Source organism: Macaca nemestrina, chromosome 9, assembly GCF_043159975.1.
Source record: "Macaca nemestrina isolate mMacNem1 chromosome 9, mMacNem.hap1, whole genome shotgun sequence".
Taxonomy (NCBI): Eukaryota; Metazoa; Chordata; class Mammalia; order Primates; family Cercopithecidae; genus Macaca; species Macaca nemestrina.
In genome coordinates, this window is record NC_092133.1 from 16,547,513 (window position 1) to 16,564,110 (window position 16,598).

A 16,598-nucleotide genomic window follows, 5' to 3' on the forward strand; every position below is an offset into this window, starting at 1 on the left:
AGTTAATTAACTCCTCTTAGCCCTTAGTGTCCTCATCAATTATTACGTGGTAATAACCCCTCCAGAGTCGCGGGGAGAATTAGCTCGGAGCGGTGCATGGGGCTAGAACTCAGGGACCAGCGGATCTGACAATGCAGGTTTCCCGCTCGCCTCTTGGGTTTTTGAAACGCCCTCAGCGGCGTTTTCTTCCTAATTGTGGTTCGGAGGAGCCATCTCTCTCCATCGCGTCTGCCAGCGGGGTTTGCTTCACACACAGACGTGGGCAGATGGCATCGGGGGCACACGTGTGAAAGCCGAGAAGGTTGCGGCGCATTCGCGGTTTGGTTCACAGGACGCGGGCGTGGGGTTGGTGGGGTGGGATGGGTGTGCGGGGTGGGATGGTGTCGGGGGTCGCAGGGGACAAGAGGGTGTTTGGTGGTAATTGGGAGTCCCGGGGATCTTTGTAAAATTTGGATGCCTACAGTATTCCACCCCTGAACTTGAGTGGGCTTTGGGTTTTTGTTTATGTGGGGCTTTTCTCCTCTTGTCAAGCACAGCGCTTGCCCCCAGCGGCCTGGCGTCGGGCTGCAGCCGGCAGAGGGAGGGAGGCGACCGGCATCCGCGCTCGCTGATCAGGGAGTGCGGGGCCTTCTGCTGGGAAACGTGGAGGGGCTCCGGACAGCCGCGCGCCCTGGCGGGTCACGGAAAGCTCTGAGGGACATTCGGTCGGTCTTCCGGGACGAGACTGGCCGCCGCAGCGCGAGCTGGGGGTGCTGGCGGAGCAGCGAGGGGGGCAGGATGAGAGGGGATGGAGCCCCGAGGGCGGGTACGCGCTCGGCTTCCTGCCGCCAGGGGGCGCCCACGGGCAGAGCCGGGCGGGGCGGGGCGGGGCGGCAGCTACAGAAAGAGGGGTGCGTGGAAAGCGACTAGGCCAGGCCAGGCCAGGAGGGCGCAGCCCCCGCGCGGTGTCTCCAAGCTCCCTCCAACTAGTGTTGGGTCACCCTCGGCTTAGCCCCGGGGGAGGACGAAAGGGTTGGGTGCAAGGCCTAGCACCTAGTGGCCATTCATTAAATACGTGCTGGCTGACGAGCTCAGGAACCGCTCTAGGGAGCAGCTGGCTCAGAAACCTGAAGTTCAAGCCCACTCATTCCCGTCTCCGTCCCCGACGGCCTTTTAGTTACCGTGCCCTGGGCTGCGACGGCTTCCTTTTGGAGTAGGGTAGCAAGTGAGCCCCCGCGCAGCGAGGACACCGACTGGGCGGCGGGGACAGGGGTGTCCGGAGGTATCCCCGCTCCGTGTCCTCGCCTTCGACTGCCTCCCCGGTACACAGCAGTCATGGCTTCGACTGTGACTTCTTAACTGGCTCCTCCCTGATGGCTGAGCGAAGCCACGGGAGAAAGGCAGGAGGGCTTCCTTCCCATGACCTTAGTCCAGGCGCCTGCCCGAATCGTGCTCGGGTGGATAAGTCTGATCTGAGCACCACAGGGGCCGGGCGCCTGGACCAAGGGGGTTCGCCAAGAGGGTCTCAGAACAAGCTCGGAGTGTCTGGAACTAGCTGGGGTGCGTGGGAGTGCGCGCCACGGCCCGCGATTTCCGGGAGCGTGTCTCAACTTCTGCCAGTGCCAACGCAGGAGAGAGAATTGCAGCTCAGAGAGGGCAGCGGGAATGGAAACTGAAGGGCAAGAGCTTGGCTCTCTAATGCCACCCAACTTAGTGGTTCAGAGCTTGGCCTCAAAGGAAGATTCAGTTCAAGTCCCCGCTCTCCCACTCACCAGCTGTGTGATCTTGGGGGAAGTTAACCCCTCTGAGCCTGTTTCCTGCTCTGTAAAATGGAAATTTAAAAACTTAAACATCTACTTCTGTTGAGGCTGTTGTGAAGAAGTGGGATTGTGGGTGCATAGCTCTTAGCACTGTGCCTGGTACAGGTTAAGGCTGGGTACGTGGCACCTGTGAGAACCAGTGTTCTCGTAGCTGGCCTGGCCAGATGCAATCATAAGCGAAGATGACTCACTTCCCCAGCAAAGGTATGCGAAACCCTGCGCATGCTGCTGTACTCTGCACCCTGGCAGAAGAGAACCCAGGAGGGTCGGGACCTCCAAAAGCCCTCAGGGCTGAGGACACTGCGCTGTTTCTGCCCCTCCTAAACCTGGAGGCCGCGATGCCCCTGTGCAGTACGGCTGGCACCCACCCTACAAGCTGATTCCTGGGGGACTGTCCTGCAGCAGACACCGGCAACCATCACTGGCGACCTTGACTGAACACATGTGGGCATCCTAAGGACATTATCTCAATCCTCACACCATTCCTGAAAAAAACAAACAAAGAAACTGGTGCTCAGAGAGGCAAAGTAACTCACTCAAGGTCACACAACCAGAGAGTGGCCAAGCTGGGACCCCAACCCACTCTGGCTCCGGAGCTGGCGCCACTTCCTTCCTTCCTCTCCATCAAGCTCGGTCCGAAAGCCTGGGACAAACCATCCGATTGGGGTAGGAAAGGCCACACGCGTCCTGGGGTCGAGGACCCTGTGCCCACGACGGCAGTCTGGCTCTCGGCAACCGTAGAAGCCAGTGCCAGACAAGTTGGGTTGGAAGGGGCGCGCTGAGCTGGCGGAAGGGGGCTCTGGGCCCCGCCCTGCCCGCGCCCCCGCGGATCGCGCCTCGGTGCTCTGGCTCCTGCCAAGTTTGCCCCCATCTCTCAGGCGTCCTTGGACTGGACCTCTGCACCTCTCCAGCCTGGGGTGCACGGAGGGGCTGGCCCTGATTGATACCCACTTCCTTTCTTCTCTGGAAAGCCCAGGTGCCAACGAAAGGTGCCCTGGAAGCTGGTGTTGCTTTAAGAATGAACAGTCCCAGCTCCAAACCAGTCTCTCTGAACACAAGCCTCTTCCTTCCGTTCGCCCGGGCCAGTAGTCGAAGTCTCCCTGGGTCTCCAGCCCCCTCCCGGGTAGACGTCAGTCGGGACCTGGGCCCCGGAGTTCAGAAAGGGTGCGGACCATGCTGGGGACCTGGCTCAGGCAGTCGGGGTCCGGGTCCCCTTTGGGGAAGTGAGCGCTTGAGGCAGAGGGAGAAAGGCTTTGAGTACGGCTTGGGGGACTTCTTGAGACCCCCGGGTATAGCTTCTCTGTCAGGCCAGGAAAGGAGAAAAAATTTGTCCCGCGCAACCCAGGGAGGAGCCTTGCAGCTGCGGAGGGGGGCAGTTTCAGAGCTGGATACCAGGGGGCAGTGCTGCGCAGCGAATCTGCCGGGCTCCAGTTGGCAGCCCGAGGCAGCACGTTTACCGAATTCCCTTCGTCTCTCAAAGCCGCTGCAAAGTTCCTCTCAGAGTGCTCCTGACGCCAACAGCCCCCTCGTCCCGTAACATGCGAAAGAGGGCACGGTCCTCTCCCTCCGCGCGCGTTGCAGTCGGTGCGGGCGTCCTGGCTGTCTTTCCTTGGTAAAGGCAGCTACCCCCGGCTTGGTTTTTGACCACTGACTTAGCCCTAGGGAAACGTAAGGTGGGGTGGCGGGGTGCCCCGTCGGGTTTTTGCAGGCCGTGTGAGCAACCTCAGATTAGAGGTTGAGGGGACTTTCTCAGCCTGGGCTGGAGCTCCCGAAAATGCAGGCGCCGCCTTTGAGACGAAAAAAAGGCACTGGAGATGGGCCACCTGCATTTGATCGCCTTCCAGATTTACGTAGAAATGCATCCGAGGAAAGGTCTGATAGAACGCAGAGAAGGTGGAGGCCCACCCCCGCCCAAGTAGGAGCCATCCCAAAACTACAGGTGCGAAGGGGGCTGAACCTTATCTCCAGGACGGCGCCAGGCCCACTGCACCCCCAGAATCGGTGTTGTTTGAGGAATGTCTTTCTATTCTACAGGAGGCTGTGTCCATGCTTAAAATGTGCAGAAGCAGTGAGCAGACGTGACCCGGTGACGTGCACGGGGCTTTTCCCACCCACGGTGCTAGGAACTCCACTCCCTGTCCCGTCCCGGGGAAAGAGACCGAGCACTTCGGGCTCTGGGGCCAAAAGTGAGCCCAGGAACTTGGTGAAATAGAAACCGGACATATTATCTTTGGACTCGGCCTCCTTTTGCTGGGAGTTTTGTTTTTGGTTTCTCTCTCTTTCTCTCTCTCTCTCTCTCTAATAGCGCTTTGCAATAAATAAAATAAAAAGGCATGTCTGTGTGTGAATGCTATGGCCGTTTGTTCTTTGAAGAATTCACACTTTAAAATTGCTTTCTGTGAGCGCAGAGGAAGAACATATAAACCACCGTTATGTAATTTGAAACCATCAATAGCCCCCTTTTAAGGTTGTCTTTATTGTGAGAAGTCAAGGTAATGATTTTGTCGCTGTCTAATTTCATCCCAATGTATGGCGTTGCTTTTATAGCCTTTCAAAGGTAAGTGAAAGGCATCAATCTAGGGCCCTTTTTTGTGGCCGATTAACAGTTTAAACTGGTTTTCTAACCCTGTCACAACTATTGGGCTGATAAACAGGATTTCTGCGGAGGCATTAGCAAGTCTGTAAATAGATCATTAAAAAAAAAAAAAAAAAAAAAAAAAAAAAAACCACAGCACCTCAGGCAATTCTGAGTTCCTCTGACAAAAATAAACCGTAAGTCCACAGAGGTGTATGTGTGTATGCATGTGTGTGTTTCTCACCTCCAAGAAGAGGTAGTTACAAATGACTTCTCAAGAGTTATTTGTGTCCTGGTTATTATTATTACTACTATTGTCATAATCTTAGGAGAAAGTGAGCAAGCTGACGACACAGGGATGGAAATCAATGAGCTTGTGGGTTCTGCATTGACTCTACCTTATTGTAGGAAATGTCCCCCTTTAATCATTGGGTAAGCCTGGCGCTGCTGCCAACCTTCTTTGACATAGAACGGTCCAAAGAGAAATATCCTATTTTATTGCAAGGGTTCCTTGGAAGAAGATACTTTATGTGGGACAACTGCTGAAGAAACGACAGACATGAAGGCATACTTGACACCAACATAGGGATACCCGTCCGTCACCTTTGATCTCCCCTCCCACATGCCACTGAGAAATAGTTTTTAAAAATAGAAGCAAAATGACAAACTAGACAATTTGAGACTTAAATAAAAATAGCTTTAGGCCCAGTTCCACTGAAAGCTTTTTCTCTTTGACGCTGCCGTGTTTCTCTGTTGCAACAGAAATCTCTAACTCCCCGCCCAGGGTCTCACACCGAGGCCAGACAGCCCCGCTCCCGGGATCACCCGAGGGTTACCTTTGGGTGCAGGCGCGGCCTCTTTCTCCGAAGGGAGGGGCAGCTCCCCCAGTGCAAAATGAAGGAGAAATGATAAGCAGCGGTGAAACGGTCTAGAGGCCCAGCCTGGCACCCGTCCCGCAAGGTGCTGGGGGAGGCGACACCCTGCAGCGCCAAGGGGATGCTCCTCAGGCGCAGCGGGCGGGACAGCTTGGGCTGTCCCTTTTGTCTTCCACGCTTCTCCTGCGGCGGGTTCCGGGAGTTTAGGGCCGGGCCCAGAAAGGAAAAGGCGAGAAGGCGCGTCTGGGCTCTGTAGGAGTGCAGCCGCTGCCGAGTCCGCACCCGGCCTCTTCCCTAGCGGCCCCAGACCAGGCCAGACGTTGAGGTGAGGTTGCCCGGCAGGCGGAGACCCCAGCTCGAGGGTTCTCCGAGTCCCCAGCCGTCGGCGCAGGAAGTTGAAGCGGCCAACACGCCTTCCTCCCCACTCGACTCCCGGGCCCACGTGCTGGTCCACGCCGGGGACCCGAGAGCATCGCGACGGGGCTGGGGGACGCCTCCCGGGCGTCGAGGAAAGACTGGACCGAGGGGGCAGGCGGGGCCCACGCGGTTGCATTTCGCGCCCCGCCGCCGCCTTCAAGAAGCAGAACCCAGAGCCCGACCTGCACCCTCACTCCGGCCCCCGAGCCCGGCCTGGCCCGCAGTGCTCGGGGAGGCCCTGGGTGGCGCTGTCTCCTCTGCTCCTGCAAACGCCACCGCCAGAAAATAGCACCCATCCGACCCGGCCCGGCGAGACACCGACCCGGGGCTGCGTCAGCTTCGCTTCAGCCTCTCCGGGTGCGGATCCCAGGCCGGGCCGGCCGAGGGAGGCGGGCGGAACGCAGAGTCCAGGCGGCTCCCACCTCCCGGAGGGGTCCCGGGGACCTGCGTGGGGCCGGCGGGGGCCGGGATTCCGGGCGGGGCGAAGGGACCCAGTTCGGCTGCGGGGCGCGCGGTCGCTCTCCCTCCGGACGCCGCTCGGATCCCGCCCTACCTCTCCGGTCCCTCGCCGGACTCTACATCGCCTTCGGCGTTTCCTCTCCCTCCCGGAGTTTCCACCCCTCGGCTTGTCTTATTCTCGGCTCCTTCGCCCACCCTTTCCTCCCCACCTTGTCCCCCGCCCCCACTCTTCTGCAGTTTGTGACTGAGAGCGCCCCAAACACCTCATCAAGCCAATAAACCCAAAATGTAAGCACTGCCCAAACCCGTGTGCTTATCCTGCCGCTTCTAGAAGGCAAATTGATACGGGGTGGATTTGGATCGGCTTTCTCAGAGAGGCCAGAAAGCTTTCAAAAATTCTAAGTCAGGAGACAGCTGTCTGTTTTCTTAGCACCTCTGTAGCGCCGAGGACGTCTTCAACCTCCTTAGACACCCCCAGCCCAGGGACGTTAGCCCATTGCCCAGATGGAAGACAGAGCAGGGAGGTAACCCCAAAGGTTACAAACTTGATTCTTCTCATGTGGTGGATTCCAGTCTTTTGAAGACGATCTCCACCTCTTGTTTTCCCTTCTTATTTAATTTCTTGATGTTTTCTTGGATGGCTTAAGCGACAGGAGGAAGAGAGGGCAAAGGCAGCCCCCATATCTTTCAATAGAGTGAAATAGCCTGAAATTACAGCTACATAACTATCAAAAATGAAACTGTGTTTGTGAAAATCTGTAACCCTAGCTATGTAATTGGAGAGATTCATGAAAAAGGATATTGCACAGGTGAAAGTGATTTTACAATTGCTTTCATATTTTTAATATTTTTCAAAAATTGTTGAGAGGACTTTTCCTGAATACAAGGGATGAATGTTTCGGCTTGGAAAGTTCAGTGTAGCCCTAGTCATTGGAAGGCTACAGTTATCATAAATTGCTTTTAAAGTGTTTATTAAAGTGATTGAAATTTGTTTCTTTGAAAAAAAAAAAAAGTCTCTGAACTTACAAACTTAGTAAGTTTGTAAGTACCTTACCAAATAGACTTTCCTGAAACTTGAAAATGGTTCCCATGAACTTTCTCTTGGCGAAACTGCACAGTAAACATGTTCTTGGAACTCTTTTTAAAAAGGAGTTGGAGCCCAATTTTCACAACCATTCATTTTCCTGCCAGATTCTTTGCATTGGGCATTTCCCTGTGTGCCCGGGACCTTACTATTGTTGAAGCAGAAGTTCTCATGTAGGAAATTTTGTATTCCTAGGGGACTCTGCTTTAGGGCAAAGGCTGAAATGATACAGGTTTAGGCATCCCATGGTTACTGAGTCAGTGGTCATCACATTAAATATTTTGGGCATGCTGACGAGGTAAGGAAGATGCAGAAACTGACCAGATTGATGAAGGCTGAAGACAAAATTCTAAGCAGTCCCTTGTTTTGCATGAAGCACTGTGATATTCAGGAAGATAAGGTGTTAAGATCGGAATTGCCCAAAGTGTCTATGCACCTTCATATTTATTGCTAATTATCACCTCTTTTCCATTTGTCGTTGTATTTGGCCAGCCCTGAATACCTGGAGACTGATCTGGGAACTGTTTGCTTTCGTTTCTTCCCATATATTTTTATTAACAACTTGAACTGATCCTGCCTAATCCAAATTCTTATACTTTGATCTTGTTCCTTAGCATCCACATTAAAGAGTTTTTTTTGTTTGTTTCCACCAAATTTTTACCCCCCGCTTAACTTTGTCCCTATGCTAGTTCTATTTGCTTATTATTCTCCTATTTATTCTCTCGACTTGAGATTTCTGTGATGGTTACTTACATTAGTGACCACATTGCCAAAGCACCTTCAAAAGTGACTGATGCCCTTTATTACGTACTGGAGTTGCGTTTAACCAGGGAATCCTCATCAAGCCAGAAAGGTGAGGGAGAAAACTGAGATAATCACATACAGGTAACTGAAGGCAAAAACATTGTTTTGTCTCATCATTGAGTTTTTTCCAAATGAATGTTTTAAAATTAGAAATATCAGATTAATGACGGTAATAAAAATATAAATTGCCTCTTTCCAATGAGTATTCAGGCCAGGATCCTCTTCTGCCAGTGACAACATGAAACATAGAAAAGTTATATGTCTGGCCCCAAATGCTTAGTTCCTGTTACTAACAATCGATCTGGCGTTCTTCTTTGTAGGGAAACCTGACCTTAGAGGACATGGAAAAGTTGGAGAGACACTGAGCACTGATATGAAATAATTCTCTTGCTGAAATACATGAAGGGAGTCCCAGCAGCCATATTAGTATTTCCATGTCCTGTGTCAGCCCCAAGTAGAGAGAACTTGGAATGGGAGGAGAAATGGCAGCCATCAGGAAATAAAATGCTGGCCCAGAGAATTCTAAGCAAGTCAATCACCAGTCCAAGTAAGGAGGTGTTTTTTTGTTTTGTTTTGTTTTTAAAAAAATCCACTTGCCATTTGTTTTACCCAATTCAAAATTTTTTCCCAAGAAAAAAAAAATACACTTGTAAAATGTCTCATTAACAGCAAAGATGAATTGGACCTCAACTTTTGAATGCCATGCTGCTTTAATGGAAACTGTAGAAGTTCGTGGAATGAAAGAATACTGCCAGCATGCATTCGGACTATTTTCCATCTGTGTGGTAGAGTCTGAGCTGTGTGTTCTACAGAAGCTCCAGTTGGCAGAAGGACGACTTTGGCCCTGAATTTTCATTTATTTTTGTTTCAAAAATGAAAGGATAGTTGCTATTTTTCCAAACTTTAGAATTTTAAATCACTACCCACTTTTGATTTCTGATTTAAATCTTGTTTTGAGAGACACATGAGACAGTCTCTACATATTATATTATTTTGCAAGGGAAAAAAGGGAGAGAAATCGGAAAGTGCTGACTTTCTATGTCAAATGAATGGATTATCGGCTTAATTCTTCTTTATTTTATAAAGGTTTTCTTTTCAAGAAATGCAGAACCTTATCAATACAATATATATCAGTCTAATCGGCAGTCATAAAATGGGTGGCATGAGGGTGGGATATGGCAGCAGGGAGATCTCAGCGGGTAGCAAAGCATGATGTGATTGTGTTTTTATGGAAAGCTTGTTTTGTCCAGTGGCTGATGAAATTCAAAATGGTCCCCTAAGCCTATCTCTGAAGTCAGCAGTTCAGAAACAGTAGAGCTAGCAGCTCTCTTAACCTCTGTACGCTGCCCCCTACTTACCCAGCAACACCCCGGCCCAGAGCACCTCCAAATGTAAGACTTATATAACCAAATGGAAGCTTCTAGGAAGTACTCAGTTCCAGGATCAACAGTTTTTGCTTTAAAAAGAAGGTAGCAGTTCAACCCCTTGTTTGTTTTTGCGTCCGCATTTCCCTACCAGCAGGAGACCATTACCCGGGACAATGTTCTATTCCATTGTCATTATCTCCTACGGAACTAAAACAATGCTCTGTTTGGCCTCCCAGGCAAGGGGGATTTGTTCTGCTCTTCTTTAAGCAGAGTTTCCGACTGAGTTTCTGACCCAGTCACTTGATATCCAGCAGGGATACCTGGTGACAATTTTTTTAAAATGTGCTATCTTGTGTTTTGTAATTTCATTCTCTGAGAAATAACCCAGAAACTCGATTCTCAATCAAGAGGAATCACACCATGGCTAAGAGAAGAGGGCTTGCTCAAGCTGCATGAGCTCTATAATTTAAATCAGCCAGATAGGATTTATTTATAGTTGTTTTATCTTTTGTTTTGTTTTGTTTTGTTATTGAATAGTGAACCCTAAAAGGTTTCCTAACATTGTGTTGTTGATTATCAAACCCCAAAAGTTTGGGAACCACAGCAGCTCAGATGTTTTCCATTAGACCATGGTGTTTCTTTTCTATTTCTTTTTAAATACACAAGTAAATTATAAATATAGATAGAGATGAGATTGAGATAGAGATCAATGATGCCAAGATTTCTAACATGACAAATGTTGATGAACAATAACTCATTGGAACTATTTTGTCATACTTGAGATTTTCCAGAAAATAGAACAAGTCCACAGAATGGGCTTAATCTGCCAAAGCATCTCCCTCTTTACAAGCATCTACACAGGCCTCCAGCCCTAAATACTTTCACCTGGACAATGTTATGAAGCTTAATCCAGTACTAGTAGCAGAAAGACTTGTTTACTTTGGAGCTAAGGAGTGAGTAGGACACTGAAGACTTTGTTTTGTCCTTGGACTTGAGGCAAACTAATTGTTAGCATCGCTCCAGTTGTTGCTATCATTTTATTACTCATATGTAGCTATGAATAACTTGAGAAACTGAAATGTAACTGCTGCATATAATAAAAAATCAATGGCCAAGACTGGCTACCTGAGGAGACTGAGTCCCATGCTAATGAGGCTAAGATTTTATACTGATTTTGTTTTGCTCTGAGATGGTAGTCTAATAACCGCCCCCCCCCCCCCCCGTCTCCAGCAGCTTGGTGGCTGAATTGGTGGAAACCTATTCTCAGATGGCTAGTGGAGAAACAGTTCAGAGCCCAGATCATGCTGGAGAGCAGGAGAGCCTTGGTGAAAGATGAGATGGCAAAATGCTTAAGATGTGGGGATCAGGAGGCAGACACACCTGCGTTTGAAACCTGGCTCCCCCATTTGCTCTCTAGGTGATAGAGTAAATTACTAACCACTCTTACCTTCTGATATCTTATCTCTAAGAGTAGAAGAAATAAAAGGAATAGTGCCCCATTATTTGTAAGAAAGTGTGAGCAATAAGGTGCAGGTAAAGCGTTCTACACTAAATATTAGCAATCGTCATTATTATTTGTGTATCCAATGAACAGCACTGCCCACTGAAGGCTCCAACACTAGAGTCCTTCCCAACCCTGTCTCTATCACTTGAAAGAATGGTTACACGTTTTGTTCCTAGAGCCCAGCCTACTTACTGTCATGCCCGAGGGAAGCTTCATTTAGTTGATCTGTTTGGGTTATACATTCATGGATTTATTCTGCAAATCACAGTGGTCTTCACAGTCATGATGATTCTTCTTTATGAAAAATAGTTGAGAAAGCTAGAATATATTTTTAAGCCCTAGTTTTACAAATGGGAACCTACAAGCAGAAATTAACTGGCATATTACTGTGCTCCATGTAAGTCTAAGAGGTTGAAATAACTAAGGCCAACACATTTTATTTTTCCTTAACTATACCAGACATGTGACAAAACAAAGCTTTCATAAGGAATGCCTGAAATAGGGGAGACCTTCTCAAGGAAACTCCAGCTATGGGAGCTGATTGGTGGCTTGTGAGCAGTTCTCATTTCCCTACTGATGGATTGAGAGGCTAACAGAAGTCTATGGAACAAAAGAGATCCACTCCAGCTTTGAGTGCGATAAATTTTTTAAGGCCATGGCTGTCTTATTTATTTATTTATTTATTTATTTATTTATTTATTTATTTATTTATTTTTTGAGACAGAGTTTCACTCTTGTTGTCCAGGCTAGAGTACAATGGTGTGATCTTAGCTTACTGCAACCTCTGCCTACCGGGTTCAAGTGATTCTCCTGCTTCAGCCTCCCGAGTAGCTGAGATTACAGGCATGTGCCACCACACCCGGCTAATTTTGCATTTTTAGTATAGACGGGGTTTCTCCATTTTGGTCAAGCTGGTCTCGAACTCCTGACCTCAGGTGATCCGCCCACCTAGCTCTCCCAAAGTGCTGGGATTACAGGCGTGAGCCACCGCACCCAGCCGTAGGTCATGGCTGTCTTTAATACCCTTTCCTTAAAGTTCCCTAGTCCTAAATGTATGAATTCTGAAATATTCTTAAAGGGTCATGCTTTTGATGGCATTACATTGGTTTTTTTGTAATATGATCCCATTACACATCATGATGTGATGATGTATGATGTGTCTGCAGAAAGTCCAGGATTATGGCAACAAGTGAACTGGATAACCCTTCTGCTTTCTTACAGCTCTTCTGAAAACTTCCTTGTTTTGCCTTTTCAAACATCAGGGGCACGACTTATAAGAGCCAAATTTTGCCCCGCATGCTATATCATGGTTTCCAGTCTGTGGAGCTCCATCATACTCTGTTGGGCATCCTGTGTCTTATTCCTCTCTTTAGGTCCAGTTTCTACATCCATTATCTGTGTTACCTCAGGCTTCAGAAGCTTCCCCAAAATGTGGGCTACTTTCCCCTCGTCACTGGGTATTTATTTATTTATTTTTACTGAAGCCTGAGCCCTGTAATCTTACCACACTGGCCACAGCTTCAGGAGAAAGATCACTGCTCTCAAGAACTTACAGTCTAGTGATGGATACAAATGTGCATGAAAAAATAACTAGCAATGGAAAGCAAGGCATGAAATGCGATGAAACATGGTCAAGATGCTAAGTGCTATGACATATTACACTCTGAACCTCACTTTGCTCATGTGAAAAGCTGGAGAGAATCTTCCCAAGCTTAGCACACCCTTATAGGATTTTGGTGAAAATCAGATGAGGTGGTAGGTATGGAAGATTTCTGCCAACTACAAATCAATTACACCAAAAAATTAAGAGGGCTTGTCAAATCATAAAATTAACAGAATTATTATTAAACCTTAAGAGGACACTTAAGGATAAATGCCAGATTTAGTAGCATGGTAGTATCATTCTATCTGGGGGGTGGGGGGGCAGGAGGGCGGGAGTACCATTGGGAATGGTACACAGAGGGCCTTCAGTTCCATTGGTGTGCTGTGTATCTTATGCTCAGTGGTGGTTATACAAATGTTTGTCATCTCATTTTATAAACTTTGGTAGATATTAAATATTATAACATATATAATTTAGTTATTGAGTTTTTTGTTTGTTTTTGTTTTTGTTTTGAGATAGAGTCTTGTTCTGTTGTCTAGGCTGGAGAGCAGTGACACAATCTTTGCTCACTGCAACCTCCACCTCCCAGGTTCAAGTAATCCTTCCACCTCAGCCTCCTAAGTAGATGGGATTACAGGTGCCTGCCACCATGCCCAGCTAATTTTTTATTTTTACTAGAGATGGGTTTCACCATGTTGGGTAGACTGGTCTCCAACTCTTGACCTCGAGTGATCCACCCACCTCAGTCTCTCAAAGTGCTGAGATTACAAGCATGAGCCACCGTGTCTGACCAGTTATTGAGTTTTAGAAGTGTTATTTTCCTGATAAGGAACTGAGATCTAGAGAGGGAAATGCTTGCCTAGAATCAAACAGCCTCTTACTAGCTAAACTAGTGCTAGATCTTAATTGTTTCCACTCCCCCTCAATGTGTATTTCCTTTGTCCTCTGTAGATATTGCAGTCATCCTGGATTCCCTTTCCCTCATACTCAATCCAACGGCAGGTCCTGCCATGTCTACCTTCTAGCTATGGACTGCGTCTGTACTTCTCCCCCTCGCCCCTGCCTGTGCGTCAGGGCATTCCCCAGCTGCCCTTGACTGAGGGTGGAAGGGGGAGCGTAGAGTCAGGCAGGGCTATGGTACAGGTTTCCTGGTTGGGTCTAAACTGAAAGAGCATTGTATTTATTCAGATGGAAAACATAAGGAACCAGCAAGTCTGTTATGTGAACTTTCGTAAGACATTTATGTAGTTATATTTGAAAGTACTCTAAAAGTATGATGTGTTCTTAAAATTTTTTTTTTCCAGATACGGCCTTTTTCTCTCACCCAGGATGAAGTGTGGTAGTGCAACTATAGCTCCCAGCAGCCTCAAACTCCTGGGCTCAAGTGATCCTCCAGCCTCAGCCTCTTGAGTAGCTAGGATTACAGGTGTGCACCACTACATGCAGCTATTTTTAAATTTTTTTTTGTAGAGACAGGAGTCTCACTACATTGCCTAGGCTGATCTGGAACTCCTGGCTTCAAGTGATCCTTCTATCTCTCCCTCCCAAAGTGCTGGATTACAGGCATGAGCTGGCGCCCAGCCTGAAGTGTTGTTTATAAATGCATACGTGCATGGGGAGGTGTTTAGACATGGTTCTGCAGCCATTGGAAGAAAGACACCTGCTTCTCTCCTATGCTCATCTTTGAATGCCAGGATTGAGTTCCACATCTTCAAAGACGCTGTGGCCACAGTCCGGCTCTCATCCCGGCCAGTCCTTTCTTTCTTTTGAACTCCTTCACCACATGCAGCCTGGACCACAAAGTTTAGCCCTCAGGAATGTCGTGATTCATCTGACATTTCAATGGAAGATTAGAAGCATCCTGCACTGGGAGCACATATGGCAGGTGAGGTCCCCTCCTGCAACCCAGGAGGCTCTTTGCTCCCCGAGAGTGGGTGTCAGCACATTATGTGGCAGGTGGGTGCTCCTTAAATATTTGCTGGATGAACGAATGAAGAGCCTCCTCACTGGGGTCCCTATTTGCACTCTTACATTGCTGTGAGGTATCTTTACACTGCTACAGAGGTCTTTTAAAAGCATCGATCAAATTGCAAACTCTCGTGGCTGCCCATTGCTCCTAGAATAAATATAAACTCCCTCTCGTAGCCTATGAAGACATTCTATGGCCTGTTGCCTGCTTCCTTTCCAAGCTCTTCTTTCACTCTCTCCTTGACTCAGCCAAAGCAGCCTTCCTCTGTTTCTCTAATATGCTACACGTTCCTGCGTCAAGGCCCTTGCACTTGCCTTTGTTCTGCCTGGGAATCTCTTTCCCTGGTTCTGCACGTGCTTGGCCAAAACAGTCCCAGTCACACACTCTATGACCTCGTAGCACTTACCACTGTCTGAATTATCCAGCTGATTGATGTGTTTACCTGTTCCTTGCCTGCTGCTACCCTCTCCTTCTAGACTTAAATTTCTAAGCCAGGCATGGTGGTTCACTCCTGTAATCCCTGCACTTTAGGAGGCTGAGGTGGGCATATCACTTGAAGACAGGAGTTCGAGACCAGCCTGGCCAACATGGTGAGACCCTGTCTCTACTAAAAATACAAAAAAAATTAGCCAGGCATGGTGGTGCATGCCTATAATCCCAGATGCTCAGGAGGCTGAAGCAGGAGAATCGCTTGAACCTGAGAGGCGGAGGTTGCAATGAGCTGAGATCACGTCACTGCACTTCAGCCTGGGAGACAGAAGGAGACTCCACCTAAAAAAAAAAAAGAAGTCCCTAAGAACAAAGCCAATATTTGCCTTTTTCACTGCTGTGTCTCCAGCCATTTAACCTAAGAGTGGCAATTCTTTGTGCTCAGTAAATGAATGAATGAAAAAAATCATTCCACCCTGTTATGGACTGAATTGTGTTCCTCCAAAATTCATATGTTGAAGTCCTAAATACAGTCCCCCCAATATGACTGTATTTAGAGACAGAACCTTTAGGGAAGAGATTAAGTTTAAATGAGGTCATAAGGGTGGACCCCTAATCCAATATGGCTGGTGTCCTTTTCAGAAGAGGGACACCAGATCTTTCTTTCCATGTGGTCACAGAGGAAAGGCCATGTGAGGACATAATGAGAAGAAAGCCATCTACAAGCCAAGAAGAAAACCCTCGCCAGAAACCAACTCTGATGCTGGTACCTTGATCTTGGATTTCCAGCCCCTGGACGATGAGAAGATAAATGTCTATTGTTTCAGCCCCCAGTCTGTGGTATTTTGTTGTAGCAGCCCCAGCAGACTGACATACACACCATCACTTACCAGCTGGCTGGCCTTGGACAAATCACTTAACCTCTGTTTGCCTTAGTTTTTTTTAACCTGTTATTTTCACCTGTTAAATGGAGTTAGTCATAGTCCCTGCCTCATAGAGTTGTGGTCAAAGATTAAATGCGTTAATATATGTAAGACCTTTAGGATACTATTTTAGTGTTAACTGTATTAGTGTTAGTAAAGCAGGTTCAGTTATATTTAGTGAATAACAGCAATAATGCAAAATTTTAGAACTCCTGATAGGACATCTGGGAGGAAAATGTCACTGCAGAAAAAGGTGGCTTGGATAGGTGGCAAAATTAATGAGCAGATGCAAGAGGATGGAGGAGGAGAAGAAGTTCTGGGGGAGACAGTCTTGGAAGAGACAGGCTATGAGATGTGTCTAGGGGCAGCACACAGGGTAGTCTGGCTTGGGCGGAGTGACTCTAGAGGAGAGAATCTTATTTTTACTTGCACAAAAACACCAGTGTTAGAAAGCAAGGGAGAAGCCAGCAGATGTCCTGAGCATGTTTCCTGTCAGTGGTGACTCCATTCTCTGGAACTGCCTTCCCAAGCTTGTCACCAGGCCCTGTTCCCCAGCTCATAATCAGCTGTCACTCCTCTCTCTTCTTGGTACCATGTCTGTCAGAACACTCTGCTTCTCTTGTTCTTCTCCAGTCACACACTTGAGTGATCATCCTGGTTCGGCAGTGCCTGTCTCTTCATTTCTGAGCCACTGTGCTATACAGTCCCAGCTCTGCTTTTCTGTCCCTCTCCTCCTTTTTGACATGCAGAGATTTGTTCTTTAAAGAAAACTTTAACTGTAATGTTGAAC

At 48.2% G+C, this 16,598-nt stretch overlaps 1 long non-coding RNA gene across 1 annotated transcript; it reads left to right on the top strand.

Moving 5' to 3' along the window:
• Nucleotides 1-15,709, top strand: LOC139356177 (uncharacterized). The gene is made up of 3 exons (XR_011607615.1): nucleotides 1-284; nucleotides 8,334-8,560; nucleotides 15,566-15,709. It is a non-coding gene; the product is annotated as an uncharacterized lncRNA (long non-coding RNA).
• The last annotated feature ends 889 nt before the right edge of the window (nucleotides 15,710-16,598 follow it).